Source organism: Rhea pennata, chromosome 4 (assembly GCF_028389875.1).
Source record: "Rhea pennata isolate bPtePen1 chromosome 4, bPtePen1.pri, whole genome shotgun sequence".
NCBI classification, from domain to species: domain Eukaryota; kingdom Metazoa; phylum Chordata; class Aves; order Rheiformes; family Rheidae; genus Rhea; species Rhea pennata.
In genome coordinates, this window is record NC_084666.1 from 35045121 (window position 1) to 35061720 (window position 16600).

General features: G+C 43.3%; 1 protein-coding gene across 1 annotated transcript in view; it reads left to right on the forward strand.

Annotated features, from left to right (window-relative positions):
* The first annotated feature begins 413 nt into the window (after positions 1-413).
* IRF2 (interferon regulatory factor 2) overlaps positions 414-16600 on the forward strand; it is a 46960-nt gene continuing 30773 nt past the window's right edge. Inside the window, exon 1 of the mRNA XM_062575749.1 lies at positions 414-641. The gene's annotated coding sequence lies outside the window, so the exon portion shown is untranslated. The remainder of the gene's footprint in view (positions 642-16600) is intronic.

The window sequence follows — 16600 nt, forward strand, 5'->3', positions numbered from 1 at the left end:
CCCTACCTTAATGGGAGGGGGGAACTGAGGCTGGAGCCCTGCTGGAGCAAGCTGAGCTGGAGGGATTCCCCCCAAGGTTGCGGGGCAGTGGGGGAATGTTACGAACCAAGACGGCCCCAGCACATCAATGGGGCTTATGTTTTGAAATAAATAAATAAATAAAAATAAATAAATCACCTGCTTCTAGGGAAGGAAAAAAAAAAAAAAAGGAGTCTTTCCCAGGCGGATTTTTGCAGGGCCCAGGCCCGGGCTCGGCTCGGGGTGCCGCGGCTCGGCTCGGCTCTGCGCGGCCGGGCCGGGCACGGCTCGGCGCCAGGCCGGGCCGCGGCGCCCCGAGCCGAGCCGCGCCGCGCCGAGCCGAGCCGGGCCGCTGCGCGCCGCCGCAGCCCTGCCCCCGGCGCGGCGGGGAGGCGGGGGGATTTCCAAGCGCCGGCTGCTCGCCGCTTCCTCCCCTTGTTTTGCTTTCGATCTGGACCTTTCTCAGCCCAGGCGGAGGGAGTAACTTTTAGTTTTGTTCCCGCGATTATTCAGCGCCTTGTTTTCATTTCCATTTTTTTTTTGCATTCTCTCCCCCTCCCCTTGGCAACAGCGGTAACCTTGAGGAATTATATAAGTGCCGCGAAAACGTACCGACTGGCAAGGTAATTTTTTTTTTTTTTTTAATCGCTGCTGTTTTCCGTATGCGGATTTTGCACAAAACGCTTGGCGACAGGAAGCGTCCGCGGCTACAGCAGAGATGCGCATTGATTTTAAAAAACAGAAAAAAGGTCAGGCTGGTGGGGACCGCGGGGTCCCGAGGAGAAGCCGCTGCAGAGGGAGCGCGGGGCGGGCCGGGAGGGGCGCCAGCCCCCCTCGGGGCTGCGGGGAAGCGGCTGAGGGGCCGGGAGGCGGTGCGTGTGTGCGCGCCGGCGGCCCGCGGCCGAGCGGCGGCCGCGGGGCTCCGCCGCGGGAACAAAGGAGGCGGCGTTAGATCTCCGCGCTGTGCCGCGAGCGGGGTGGTGGCGGCGGCGGGGCCGGCGCCCGGCGCCCGGCGCGGGGGGAAGCTCGGCGCAGGGCGGGCCGCGGCCGTCGGCCTGCGCGGGCCGGGCCCGGGGCCCTGCGGCCGCCCGGGCGGCGCCCTGCCCACCGCGCCTGCACTTGTTGCGGGCCAGCTCGGCCGCCGCCTCTCCGCGGCGGAGGGCGAAGGGCTGCGGGCAGAGCCCGCCGCGCGGGGCAGCCGTTGGGGTGGGGCGCGGGGAGGGCAGCGCGGCCCCCTCGCGCCCCCCGGCCGCGAGCGGCGGTTGGGGCGCGGGGCCGGCGCCGCCCCTCCCCCGCGGCGCGGACGGGCCGCGCGTTACACAAGCGCCGGCCTTTCCCTCCCCCCTCCGCCTTCCTCCTCCTCCCAGCTCCCCGCTCCGCCGCGGTCGTTTGTGACGCGCCGCCGCCCGGCCAATGGGGAGGCGGCATCGCTGCGCCCCCGCGCGCCGCCCGGCCGCAGCCGTGCCACAGCGGCCGGCCCGGGCCGGGCGCCTTCGCCTGGCCGCGGGCGGTGCTGCTCGTCGGCGCCGGCCTGGGCCGCGGCACCGCCGCGCGCCTCCTCCAGCGCCTCGCCTGGCCTGGCCGCGGGGCCCGGGCGCCTCGGTGCGCCCCGCGTCCCGCCAGGCGGAGACACCGCCGAGGGGTGCCCGAGGAGGCTTGTGCTGGAGGCCGAGCTCCGAAATGGTGCCGGGCCAGGCCGCGATGACGGGCGGGTGCCCCCGGGCCGCCTCACCCGCCTGCGGAAAAGAGAAGGAGGAAATCCTCTGAACACTGCACAAGCACGGCAGTTGGCCTCTTACGGTTTTGGATGGTCGCGTTTCCTCAGTCTGGTCTCTTCCTGCATAGCAAGCCTTTCCACAGGCTCTCTTATAGCATCTGTGTGTGTATATGTATACATACATACATACATACATATATATAGCATGTACACACAGCTACAGAAAGCGTTTGTTTTCATAGCATGTGGTTTGAAGGAATCCATGATGATCAGTATTAATATTTCCATCATTCAACAGTATTGAAGTTTGAACTGTACTCTTCATCTGATTTTGCAGGAATGATGTTTTGGTGTCTTTTTTTTTTTTTTTTTTTTTTTTTTTTGCTTATGTAAAATATTGTCACATTCTGAGTAATTTTGACTCTTTATGCTTTGCTAATACTGCTCAGCTCGGAGGGAAGGGCGAAATCCTGGACATCTTTCTCAAATGAAATTTATGAACAGGAGGTTTGTTTGTGTGTAGTGTGGTGGGTCAAATTCCAAGCATCTTATTCTGTCTGGGCAAGTGTCTGGGATTAGAGTTGCAAGTACGTCAGGAATTGGAATCTCCGTCCAGATTGCTAGAAATATATGGACCTTTAACTCCCATTTGAGTTAATGGGAGGGAGTTAGGCACCTAAACAGTTGAGTATTTAAGGCTCATTTGTTTATACATAGCATTCAAGATAAAGGAATCATATTGATTTCCATGTCAGAGTCCAGAACTTTGCTCCCAGTTAGTGTATGGTTATAATTTATAGCCCAGCTTACTGTGCCAAGTTGTTTTACAGTGCAGTGTCTGGCTGCAGGAGCAGTTGTAAACTAGAACCTCAGTTTGTTGAGATGAAACACTGTGTGTAAATTTATAAAGGTACTTTATAGGAGTCTTAATAGATTTGCCTATAATACTCTTCACAGAATGCCTGTGTTAGTACCATGAAGAGAGGTAAATTTGGCAGCAACATTTAAATTCACCCTAATAGGGAAATGGTGACATAATTAAAGTAGCAGAATTGATCTGCAAGGTGGATGCTTTCTGTCTGAATCGGAGTCTTTCTGTGCCATCAGCTCCTCCTGAGGCTTTGCTGTTCCTCTGTGTCCCCTATCAGTAACGCCCCACTGTCAGTTATCTCATGTGGCCCTTGCATGCAGTGGTTCCCATTTGCTACCAGTAAAACATGGTGGAAGGTATGGGAGCACTGAATCCTCTGACATGATATTGTGATCGTCTTCCACATTGCAATTCTTAAGCTGGTTACAGACACAGCAAGGTAAGTCTCCTGATGCTGATGATATCCATTTGAGGCTGGGGATCGCAGGTGATGCGGAAAGATAGCTGGAGTGATTAGCCATTGTATTCAGCTTACATATCTTTGCAGTGCCACACAGTCAGCCAGTTGCTTACTGACTGCAAAAGTGGCCAACTTCAGAAGATGTCCAGCTAGTCTGTTGGGAAAAGCTGTTCATCACAGACCGTGTTACATAGAGAGGGGTATGTAAGAGATTTGGGAAGTAAAATATAGGCTGCTATATATGGAGTTAAAGACCCAAATCTAATTGTATGGAGATCTTCACTATGGTATGTGGGACCAGATGCAGTTAGAGAGGTAGAGTCTTAATGCATGGTTGGAAAAATGCAAGAAAAGGAGCTAAGATTCAAGAGGAACTGGAAACAATTTTTCAGTAGAAAGAACATACATAAGAAAAACAGGCTTTATCTAAATAAATTTGCAGCCAGGCTGTGGACTTAAGTTAAACTTACACACACACACACACACACACACACACACACACGTATATATGTATATATGTGTGTTTAAAATAGTGGGAGAAAGCTGACAGATAAAGAAGACTGTAGAGTTTGTCATTGCACATCCTCTTCTGGAGAGAATCATCATACCCATAATATTAAAAAGACAATAAAACATCCCCATAATATAATACTTGGAGTATCACAAAGTTCATGGAAGGTCAGATACTGTAAGAGCAGATATACTACAGATAGCATAGAAAGGACACAGTCCTTTCTGCATGTATTAGGTAGGATGCTTTTCGTTAAAGAATAAACAACTGTTTTAGCAAATCATGCAGCATCTCATGAACTGATGTTCAGGCTTAAATAGGAAGAGTATAGACTAGGGCTGTCTGCCCAACCAAGGTTTGAACAGTGACTGTCACATACTAAAGGAGACTAGAAAAGCTATAAAAATAGGAAATACAATGATAGTGAGAGGCTTCAGTTGCCTCCATGTGGATTATGTCATGCTCTATGTTGAAATTTTCCCAGGAACTAAATTTTCAGATGCTGTGAAGGACTGCTTTCTAGGCAAAGTTTGTAAGGGAACCCACAGAGGAAAAAGCAACTCTGGGCTTGGTCTTGGCCAGCAAGAATTTAGTTCAGAATGTTACATTCAAAATGCCAGCAAGCTGCTACGTGACAGTGATCATAATGTACTCAGATTCAACATTGTTTCAGGAGCAATAAAAGCCAAGGGCCATTGCAACAGTGTTTAATTTTCCAAAGAAAATCTTCATAAAAATGAGAGAAAAAAACTTGAATAAAATGGTAAGAGGCAGCCAAAAGTATAAAATAGTTGCAGGTGACATGTAATTCTTTAAAGACACTGTAGTAAAGACTCAGAGCAGTTGCATGGCATCAGTCAGAAATACACAAAAGAACCAAGCAGGCTAAAAAGCAAAGTGAAGAAGTCCAGTAAAAGTAAAAAGACATCTTTCATAAAGTTAAAGCTTTGTCTCCAAATGAGGAAGGTGGAAAAGAACATAAAATCTGTGTAACATACAATAAGATAGGCCAAAAAAAGTCATGGAACAAGTTGTTAAAAGTGCTAAAACAAATAATAAATCCTCTTTGAAAAGTGTCAAAAGCAGGAAGCCTGCTGATAGGTGATCCATGCATAAAAGGAGTGCCTAAAGATGATAAACTCAGAACAGAACAGTGAGATGAATTCTTTGAGTCTTGCTTCACCGAGGAAGAAGAGTTAAAGGAGATTCCCTTGCTTGAGCGCCCCCCCTCCCCTTTGGAGTGAACATTTTTGAGGATATCACCCAAGTTGAAGTAGGAGATGAATGAATAACAAATAGATGAGATGAGGTGATATGTTTTTCAGGAGCTCTGAAGGAACTTAAATGTGAGATTGCTAATACGTTATTACCTATTACCTGTGTTCTCTGTTGCTTAAAATGCCCTGGTGTTGTGACAACATTGGTACTCCGGGAGTAGAAGGTGTCAAATGAGATACCAGTTTTTCAAGGTTTCTGGGGTAGCTGGATACTTGATGTGACTTAATGTGACTTTTGTTGAGGAGAAGTTGTACATCACAAGTCTGGTGGAATTCTGTAAAGGCATCTTTAAACATGTACATTGGCCAGTGTGGTCTGGTTGGTACAGTCCTGGGTTTTCCTTGGGCCTCTGGAGATGATCTGGCACAGCCCAGGGTCAGAGCAGGGCCAATTTCAAAGCTGGATCAGATTGCTCTAGGTCATAGAGTCATGGTCAATTTGCTGAGTGAAAGGATGTTACCAGTAGTCCCCTTAGTATCCATGCTGCTCAAGGTATCTAGAAGGGGATAAACTGTGATGTGACAAGTTTGCTGGTTGTGCTAACTTGTTCAGAGTAGTAAAACTGAAAAAGCTGACTGCAATGATGTCAGAAGGAACTCATTACATTGAAAGTCCAGAGGTAAGATTGCATGTGCAAATCAGTACAGACCAAAGAAAAGTAATGCACAGGGAAGGGAATGCAACCCTAACTTCACATACGCAAAGATGAAGTTGGAACCAACTATTTTCACTCAGAAAAAAGAGCATAAATAAACTTAAGAAAAGCATAAGCTGTGTGCCTTGTAGCTGCTAAAAAAGCAGAGGGCATGCCAGGAATGTTTAGGAAAGAATAAAAAATGAAATAGAGAACATCATCATGCCATTATAAATCCCCCTTACTCCCCTGTCTTGAACTGTGTTAACAACTTTTCTTCTCCCATTTCGAGAAAGGATGTAGTAAAACTTGATGAGAAACAGAGAAGGGCACCAAGAATGATCAAGGGTATAATGTTGACAACCCTCACATGGTTGTCATCAGTGGTGCAGAGTCTAGTTGGAGGCCTGTAACTAGCTGTGTCCCCCAGGGTTCAGTACTGCATCCCATCCTGTTCAGTTTACTCACCAATGACTTGGATGAAGGGACAGAGTCCTTCCTCAGCAAGTTGCTGGTGATACCAAGCTGGGAGGAGCGGCTGACACACCTGAGGGCTGTGCTGCCATTCAGAGAGACCTGGACAGGCTGGAGAGCTGGGCAGAGAGGAACCTCAGGAGGTTCAACAAGGGCAAGTGCAGGGTTCTGCACCTAGGGAGGAATAACTCCATGCACCAGTACAGGCTGGGGGCTGACCTGCTGGAAAGCAGCTCTGCAGAGAAGGACCTGGGAGTGCTGGTGGATGAGAAGTTAACTATGAGCCAGCAATGTGCCCTTGTGACCAAGAAGGCCAATGATATCCTGAGTTGCATTAGGAAGACTATTACCAGCAGGTCGAGGGAGGTGACCCTGCCCCTCTACTCAGCCCTGGGGAGGCCTCATCTGGAGTACTCTGTCCAGTTCTGGGCTCCCCAGTACCAGAGAGACATGGAGACATGGAGAGAGTCCAGTGTAGGGCTGCAAAGATAATCAGAGGGCTGGAGCACCTGCTCTATGAGGAACGGCTGCGAGAGCTGGGCCTCTTCAGCGTGGGGAAGAGAAGACTGAGGGGGGGGGTCTTATCAATGTGGATAAGTACCTGAAGGGAGGGTGTCAAGGAGATGGGGCCAAACTCTCTTCAGTTGCCCCATGTGACAGGACAAGAGGCGATGGGCACAAACCGAACCACAGGCAGTTCTGCCTGACCGTGAGGGGGAATTTCTTCCCTGTGAGAGTGACAGGGCACTGGCGCAGGTTGCCCACAGAGGTTGTGGAGTCTCCTTCTCTGGAGATCTTCAAGGCCTGCCTGGATGCAACCCTGTCTTAACATGCTCTAGGTGACCCTGCTTGACAGGGGGGTTGGACTAGATGATCTCCAGAAGTCTTTTCTAACCTCAACCATCCTGTGATTCTGTGAAAAAACAGGTTTGTGAAAGAAGTGCTAGACAGACTAAGACTAGCTTGGAAAAGAGGTGACTGAAGAGGATGTGAGGTGGTTCTGTAAAAACATTAGTGTCATGAGGAAAGTGAATAGAGAACAAGGAGTAATACAGATGAACACAACCCAGATGAAATGGTTGAGAGGTAGCTTCAAAACAAAAGGAGTTTGTCATGCAATACATAGCTAAACTGTGGAGCTTGTTGCCGCTCTGTGCTATGGATGCCAAGAGTTTGCATCGGTTCACGACTGATTAGACAATCTGTGGAAGAGAAACTTGCTGTGCAACTCAGCAGTCAGAACAGTTCAATTTCAAATTTTGACCGCTGAATATCCACAAAGAATTACTGCAGACACTGATCAAGAGTTATTTCTGAAAACTGCTTATAGAATTATTCTCTTCACTGCGAACATAAGAAATGATCCATTTGTAAATGATGTAGACAGGCAAGACCATGTATTGCTCTTTGTTATGTGACTCTTGTGGCATAAGCTGTTACGAAACTTCTGAAAAAAATGGTGTTTCTGTGGTGATCCTATTTAATAATCTATGCTTGTTAACTTGACACACTTGAAGGTTAACTTCATCCTGTGTGCACTTAGCGTTACAGAGCAGTATGGTCCCAACAGAATTCTTCTGATTAGAACCTTGATTTATAATTTGTGTATTGTAAGTCATGTTCCATTTGTGGATAACTCGAACAGAAAAAGAAGCAAAACTAATCATATATTATTCTTTCTGGCATGACTTACTTATCTTTGTGACTAGTTAAGACTGACTCTGTAAAACTCCATTCTTCAAAGGCTTACATGATTGTGATATTGAGGACATAAAACATAAGGTAGTGTTTACAGAAGTTTTATTATAGTTTATGATACTATAAACTGTGATTAGGTTAAAACATTTTCTCTTTAGTTCTGTGAGATCGTAAGTGCAAAAGCAAAACAAAAAATAAGCAAACACAAAACCTCAGACCAGAAAGATTCTGAGTACAGTGAATGAGAAAAGCAGATCTATTAAGCTGTGTATTCCTCCTTTATGAGTGATGTTATGGACCAAATCATTCCAATTATATAATTAAATTATTTATCCCTCAGTTTCAGAAGGTTTGTTGGATTTTTACTAAGGAACCAGTAAACGCTATTCCTTGACAGACTGTAAAGCACTTCTAAAACTTGTTCTTTCAGCAGGGCCGAGTATGCTTTCAGCTTCTTGTAAATTGCTGAAATATTACTTTTTTTTTTGAATGAGCTAGTGAGAAAATAAGTGATGAACTGAAAATTAATATTTAGTTTCTTACATGTAATATACTGGAAGTCCAGGTTTTGTATGTGTTGGGAGTCTTCTGACCCAACTGTTTGCTTGTGGGCAGATTGCGACAAAGGCACAGCACACTTCAGTACAAAGCAGGCATTTTCTCTTGTTACAGCCTGGACACAGGCACTCAGGAGCAAAGCCTCCTGCATGTGATGTGCTGTTTTACCCAAGGTATAGAACTAAACCTTAATTTTAAATGATATTGACATTCAGTTATTGCTATACAGGTTACTAGCTTTCATGATGAGCTTAGTAGCAATAATTCCCCATATAAATGTGGGTTGGTTCTTGCCCCTTAAAGAATGGAGCAGAGTACAGTTTCATAGTTTTTCAGATAACCTTTACAGGTTTGGTGTGTTGTTACCAGCATGCCCAGTATTAGGAATGGGGAAAGCTGTGGCCAAAGTGTTTAAATTTGTTTCTTAATTTGAACTACATGCAACAGTGGATGTTGTCTAACCATCTTCCTTTTGTTCTTAGATTATTTTAAGTACTTTTAAAAGAATTGTTACATGCTTAATGTTGGTATAGGATAAATGGAGGCAGGATTACTTAGGATTTGTTTAAGAAAGTCATGAAGTGTGGCTGAGTTCTGCTTTTTGATATGTACAGAGGGATATCTGACTAGAGGAGCTTGATGACTACACAGAAGACAAGATCTGTCCAGTAATATTTGTATTGATATTGGACATCACTTGATGGCCTTACAGGCAAGCCTCTTACAGCTTTAGCCTTGCAAGATAATACCTTACTTCATCAGTATGTTGAAGTAGCAGCAAGACATTTAGATCTTTACATGCATTTGGTGCACATACATTGCATGTATTTAGAGCACGGTGTGGGCTTTCCAGGCTTTTAGTGTGCTGGCTGCTCTTTTAAGATACCATGTTAAATAGTACAAATGTGTTTTATTTACAATTGTCAAGGGAATCAACTGGAAAATATTGAGTTTTGAATTAAATCTAATGTAACAAACATAAATTGTAGAATCAGAATGAAACAATCTCCCCACTGAAAACTTCCCAGAATTGTAACAGCATGTTATAAAGTTTATGTACAATAAAATAATACCATAGTAGAAAAAATGGGGGAGTATGGAAGACAAATGTTTTAAAGTTACTGAAAGTTTTCTTGTTGGATCCGAAATCCAAACACTGTTATGTTAAAAACCTGAAAGCAAAACTTGAGGATAAAATTGAAACCAAGTATAAACAAAAGTGAAACTGACTCCATTGGTTTTCGTTTCCCAGCTACCAAAAATGAAAGAATAAACACAGAGAAAATCAGCACGAGAGCTGAACTTTAAAAATCATTTCAATTTTATTAACTCATCAGTTAGTAACTTTGACTTTTAGATGACAACATTCTTTTAACAGGATAAATGATAAGGAGTAAGAGTTATTCCCCAATTTATACAGGTAACACTTTTCTCATCCAGTGGTCTGTGTGATGACCCTGCAGTATCAAAAGCAGTCTGTTCTTCATTTGTGGAGATTACCTTTTGAAATGCTTTGGCAACTGTGTAGACTGAGTAAAATGAAGGCGGTAACATCAATACGATGAAAGGGAATCATTCAGCTGGTAGATGTACTTGAAATTTATTCATGTGAAAATTTGACAACGTTCATAACGATAACGATGTTATCAGGTGTCAGCTTTGCTGGTCACATGAAAATGACTGTGAATGGTTTCACCCAGTTTTCATGCATAAGTCTCCAGTTAGATCTTTTTTTGACATTGACAACTAGTTGGCGTGTTAATCAAAAGATGGCCAAACACTGGGTGGCCATAGAAGCTTGAATGATCTTCTCGTATGTAGAACGCACATTCTTGGTTTAGACTGATTTGGGTCCTCAGATTTTGGTGAGAAGCTTGGACAATCACTGCTAGAGCTGTAGTAGGGTAGAATGAAAGATTTTAATTCCAGAGATTTTATTCTGACACATTTGACAAGAATTATAATCAAGCGTATCAGAACTAAATTCTTTGGATGCCAAAAGTATTCAGAAGATTTGAGATTCATGAGGGAAGCTGGTTGAAAACTAACTTTGTTTAGTTTAATAATATTTATCTTGCTGAGGTCAGAAATAAAGATGAGTTCAGTGGTCTTACTTTAGCTCAGTGGTATTTTAAGAAACTACTAGGATAGAAATAGCGGCTGCAGATCAGAAGTGGAGACTGTCGTAGCGCTCTTAGTCTTTGAACAACACAAAGCTTTAAATTAAGAGCACATTTTATAACCAGTCTCATCTATTTGTATCTCAACATGGATGAATTAGGAAGTCACTGTATGTCCTGTGGCAGTGGAAGGAGCAACATTCTTATGAAAAGGAGGATTACATCATATTTTTTCGACAAGTGCCAGTATTAAGGATTTAATATTTAGTACTTCTTCAGATAAAAGCCTTCATTTACATTTTGTATATACAGTGTACGTACAAAAGGAAGAAGTCTCTGTGTTAAGTTCTTCAGTATCAACTGTATCTCTGTAATAATTAATTCAATTTAAGTAATTTTTTTGTGCTCACACATCTGCTTCTTTCATGGTGCTATTTTTGTAACCACAAATAAGTGCATGTGACAGACATGTTTCCAGCTTGCAGTTTGGATGATTCAAAATATTCCAGCCCTCAAGTCTGTGCATTCTGTGGTCAGTCTTTAAAGCAAGCATTCTAAGTAAGCAGGAGAGGGGCTTTTTTTTTCTTTTTTTTCCAGATGCCAAAGAATGTGCATTTTTCTTTGATAACTTAACTGTTATAGCCGGGTATTAGTGAAGGGAAGAACACTGATTTCTTGGTGCTTGCTGCGAGGCTAAGCCGGGGTAGCTTATGCCTTTTGCTCTCCGATCTGGATGCTGTGCTAGTGATTAGAAGTTACAGTAGCAAAAGTATGGGTGTGGGTTACCTATTAACTTCAGTGGTAGAAACCGCCTTTGCCCAGACAATAAAACGAAAGCTTTAAGCAAATATTAAATTGTACTTTAGTGTAGTGTGCAAATAGTTTTTGCTGTGTGTTGCAGAACAGTATGTTATACAAACAAAGCTAGCTGTGAGAAACAAGTCAAATCTGAGCAAGGTGGATTACATCAGGTTGAGGTCATGGTCAGCAAATGTGAAAACTCTTCCTTAAACACGCTTTGCAGTGTTCACTGTCTGAAATAATTTTTCTGTCTCTTTGAGTGCCTTTAAAACCATCTTCTCTGTAATATTGCCTGAGCCTCACAAGCCACCAGTGAGGAAACGCTGGGATTAAGGGCTTTTGTTTTACAGTGCCTGTTCTTCCTATGTGTAGTACCATCCTACAGAGCATTTGTTCATGCATTTGGTCAGAGAAGTGGTAGACAGGACATGGAGATAAAGACCAGCCAGGCTTTAAAAAGTGTTTTTACAAGTTAAGATCCTGATCTTGCAGATACTTGCACATACATTTTTTTCAGAGAGACCAAGTTTCATGTAAGAAATTAGGTATGCTTGTTAAATGTTTTAGCCATGTCTCCAGTAAATCTAGTCACGGAGCAGTTAGAGTGCAGTGGACTTAACAGAGCTATAAAGAGACTTAAAAAATGCTGTTGAGTTGCATTGCTATGACAAAATAAGTAATTCTTGATAGTTGTTTGACCCTTAGCAATCCTCTCTTTTTCACCAGCCTGGAAAATTCCTTGTGAATCAGCTGTCAAATGCAGAGTTTTCCTAACAGCTTTTAAGAATGTACAAGGTTTGTCTTCAGTGGGTACTGACTGACTGACATGGCTGAGCAACATCAGCTATTATATATGGGTATTCAGGAGTGAATTCTTGTGTAAGCACTTAATTCCAGAATAAAATTGATTTATTTTGGGGTAACTGCTCCCATTGCAAGGAATTAATTATTCCTTGACAACCATGCCAGCAAATGTCTTATGTAAACAAGTCCTTCCCTAACTTGTCTGAAGGAAGTACAGACATACTGCTGAAAAATTACCACTTTTTCTTCTAGGCAACTTTTGGGGAAAAATAGTTAACCATCCCAGATACTGAAAACAAATCTTGAGCAATCATCAGAGGTAAAACAAAGCTTAAAAAGCAAATAAATTAGGTAGAATTTATGGCTGTATTGCGCTTTCCTGGAGGAGGTGGCAGTAGAAGAGTTTTCTGTAATCATATACTGTTGACTCTCAGTTGCGTAAACCCATTGTCGTGCTGATGCCATCAGAATCTGGCATCTCCATCTTCAGTCAAGATAAGACATGGGAAACAAACAAAAGAAACCCCTGGGAAACAGAGTATCCTTTTAAAGTTAAAAGTAAAACAATCATTTTGTATTCTCACCAGATTTGCAGACATCCGTGTGTGCCCAGATGGTCATTGTGGCACAAATACTGCAGAGATGATCTTTAACAGGCTATTTCATATGAGTCTGGGCCAGATTCCCAGGTGATGCAAATCACTGTGATGCCAAAGAAATGAAGGGGCTGAAGGATTGACATCAGGTGTTATTTAGTGTTATGATAATGTTCAGCGTAGGAGCCAGTGCAAAGGTAATCCTATAGTAGCTGTTGAGAAGCTGAAGCATCGTTTTGCAATGGCTAAGTCCAGAAACAATAATCAAGCTAATAGTTCTGGTGCATTAAAATAATACAGCTTTTCTTCAGTGCAGTTCTAGGCTGCAAATCCAATGTTTACCTTTAACAATGCCTGAGATCACTGCAAACTAACAACTCAAGTCTTTGCTGCTGAGGGAAAATAAGCTTTGCATGGAAACCAAAAGAAAGAGTCTGTTTTGATGTGTAATGTCTGTATCCCAGCCAGGGCACGTTAACACCCTTTGGGTGGAACAGAAATGCTACAGGGCTGATGAAACATACTGTATATAAAGTATGAATTCCCATTGTACATTTTCCTGGGCATATTTATCATGCAGTCTGTAATGGTGTTTCAGTACATGTTTGAGGTATTTGCTGCCTTTGTTTGTTTCTTGAAAGGTATGTTGGGTTGGTTGAATTTTTTTTCCCTCCAGCCCTTGAGGATGCAAAGATTTTTCTTCTTTCCACTTTTGTGTATCTTTCCTGTGCATGAGAGAGGCCGTGCTGAATGGGGCATCCTCTCTCCGCATCTACATCACATCTCCCTGCAGCCCTAGACAGGCACCTTAGGGTTAGGCTCAGCCCACCCTTACTAAGAAGGGGCTTTGGCAGTTGGGTAGCTAACATACCTTGAATCTATCACAGCACGGTGGGTTCCCAGTCATGTTGCTGACCCACAGAGCATTCCTCGCACCAGCACTGATCCTATTGTAGCTGTGCTGTGTTTGGTTTGGGAGCAGGTGAAGTATTTCTTGCTGGCTGCCTGTGCAGGTTATTTCTAATGGGGCCAGGTCGTGCTTACCGTAGGGACCTGCTCCTTCCCACCCTGCCTGCTTTCAAATTTTTGTCTTTCCAGCATTTACAGAGTGTCCTTCTTCCTGCAGACACCAGAGCAAATACCATACAACTTTTCCTGCCTGTAATGAAGTGTTTTTCTTGTTGATGGACAGGAAGGATATAGCATGCTCATGCCATTTTTCTTTGCTGGTGCTGCCAAAGTGTTACTAAAAGTAAAGAGTAGGAAAAACACTGGCAATGCTACCATGAGGATCAGGAATTCTGGCCAAGCCCAGGAGGTGGGTCTGTGGAGCAGTCAATCATGGGATATGTTTTTAAATGGAAGAGAGCTCTGGGCAAGAGGTGCTTAGCAATAAGAAAATCGGCCAGCAGAGTCATGACATTTCCCCAGTCTCTGTTTAGTAATGTATCACTGATACAGTATTCCAAAGGAGCAAGAGAGGCACCATTCATACTTTCAGATTAAAAGATGAGAGAGGGTAGGTCTTGCCACCTAGCTACGAACAAGTCTAGAAAGTCTTGTAAAGAGTTTATGTACTTTCTTGCCTCTTATCTCTATTTGACAACTCTGAGAGCTTCAGGGTTTTATTTAGAATACTTCCTTAACCCTTGCAGCTGTGAGAATGGATAGGCCCAGTTTTCCTCATTTGCTAGTGCTACCCTAATTAGTGTGTTGCTTTTGGTTCCAAAAAAGATATGTATGTTTGTGTAATTTGACGTTATCAGAAGGCAAGTTAATTCTGCTTCTGCAGTGTCAGTGCCAAGTTTGCCTCTCTCCTTTTGGCAGATGTGAAATATACCTGGGCAGAGGTCTGTCTGGAAACTGGGGACAGAAGGATTTCGTGTGTGTGAAATCAGAGCAGCTGAGTTAAGTGCAGTTCAGTTGCATGTGTTTCGGTTAAAATATTGGTTATGTTTTTGAAGTATTACTGACCAGATCATGTTAGCAGATCTTCTTACCTAGGAAGAGTATGAATTTCCTGAACCTTGGCAGGTGTTAGAAGTATCTCAAATACAATGTCTGAATATAAGAATATATGAAGGGGTAGAAAGTAAATTGGTACCGTAAGCCCGTGGCTTCATCCTGAAAGATCTTGTTGGTGCTCACTCTGAGGAGCTTGACTTCCAAGCAGGGCTCTGCACATAAAGTTAAACATGCACTTCTTTTTCAAATGGGCCCCCGCAGTGGAATATTTGAAAAGACCCAGGGTGATCGTATACGCCAAATCCTGTATGACCAAGGGACAGAATTTTGCTCTAAGTATTGCTCTGTAAAGTAAGATCATGTTTCTTTATATCCTGGAACAGTCCTGGCACAGGGACAAATACAGAACCCAGTTCTCTGAATCCTAAAATTAGAGTATGGTCTCATTCAGCATATCTGTTTGGTCACACAGAGTGATTGATGCTTTTCTGAAGTGCATGAGCATTAGCAAACACAGACAACTCTTTAAAAGATTATCACCAAGCATGAATACAAGAGAACGTGCTTCTCTAATGTTGTCAGTTCTGTATTTATAGAGAAAAGAGAAATAGTTACCCTGCAAAATTCTGTGCAAGTCCTTTGGGAAACATTTTTTTTGCAACTGTGCGGAAGGACTGTGACCTACTTCACATATACACCTTGGAGCATCTCATCATACCTTCCCTTCTCAGAACCATTAACAGTGTTTCCATACACTAGCAAATCTTTTAACCAGGTACTTTGTGATGGGTGAGTTTTTTTTTCCTGTTTTTTTTTTCTTTTTTAATTAGATAGAAATATATATTTAAAAAAACGGTGATATTGGAGTGGAATAATTTATGTCTTTTGGGGATAACCTTTTTGTCTTTCCAGTTATCCGGATGCTGACAGAGTGAAACTGAAGGGAACAGAACATCTTGTATTGCTCAGATTTAATACATACCATGCCATTGCTTTCACTTTCTTTCTGTGGCTGCTGTAGTTCTAGCAAAGAGCTCTTCACTCTCAAAGGTTATACTTTCTGTATGACAGTAGTGTTATCTGCTGTCATGGAAAAAAAAAGTCTAATGGCCAGCAGAACGTTTTAGCAGAGAGGGATTACAAGCTCTACTGAACATTACTGAATGAAACCGTCTGAAACTATGTATATACATAGATTGTAACCCAAACATGATTTACATTTTTTGTAGTATCTCTTTAAAGATAAATATCTCTTTAAAACAGCTAATATTATTTCTAATATCGCCTTAAAAAAAACAGTGATGTGAATTTCCTTCTGAAGAGACTTACATAAAACCTTCTATCTTAGCAAAATACATTTTGCAGAGAAGTATAGAGCTGAAATTCAGTACGACTTGTCACATCTTAAGGACGCTTTAGTGACAGCTATCTGCTTAATGACTACTCAGGAAAAACATTGTTATATCTTTATGCCTGTCTCTTATACTATTGTGACTTTTTTCTTTCAGTTATATCTCTCTTAGGAAGTTGAATCTTTGTACACTTAACCATAACCAGCTGTTGTCATGGTTTTAATATAGAAAGTTCATTTTTAAATGCAACATATAGTAGCAGAAGCTGTGTTCCTGACTGGCCTCCACCAGGCTTCTGAGTGTACAACTGGGTTATGCTGGCCTGCCTTCAGGAAATCTTGGGCTGTCTTTCTTCCACAACACTTTTCCTCTGAGTCACGTCTGCAGGATTAAGACAGTTTATAGCTTGTCAGGGAGTAGATTCCACCACGTTTTTCTGGTATCTGGTTGCAACAAAAGAACTGAGCCGATTGCAGAACTAACATGACTAGTATGATAAATAAACCTTCAAAAATGGGCAAAATAATCAGTTCACAAACTGTGGTGCCATAGCATCCCCTAGACCACCCTTGTTGCATGGACTTGGCCTCCTTGCCAATGCCCTTGTGGCCCTTGAAAGCATCCATTTCAGGGAGGCCCTGCAAGCCCCTGTGTCTCCCTGGCCTGGGGTCCTCACTACCTCCCACCCCACAGCCCATGCCAGCGGTGCAGCCCAACAAGGCTGGATGCCTCTCTCCCTCTGT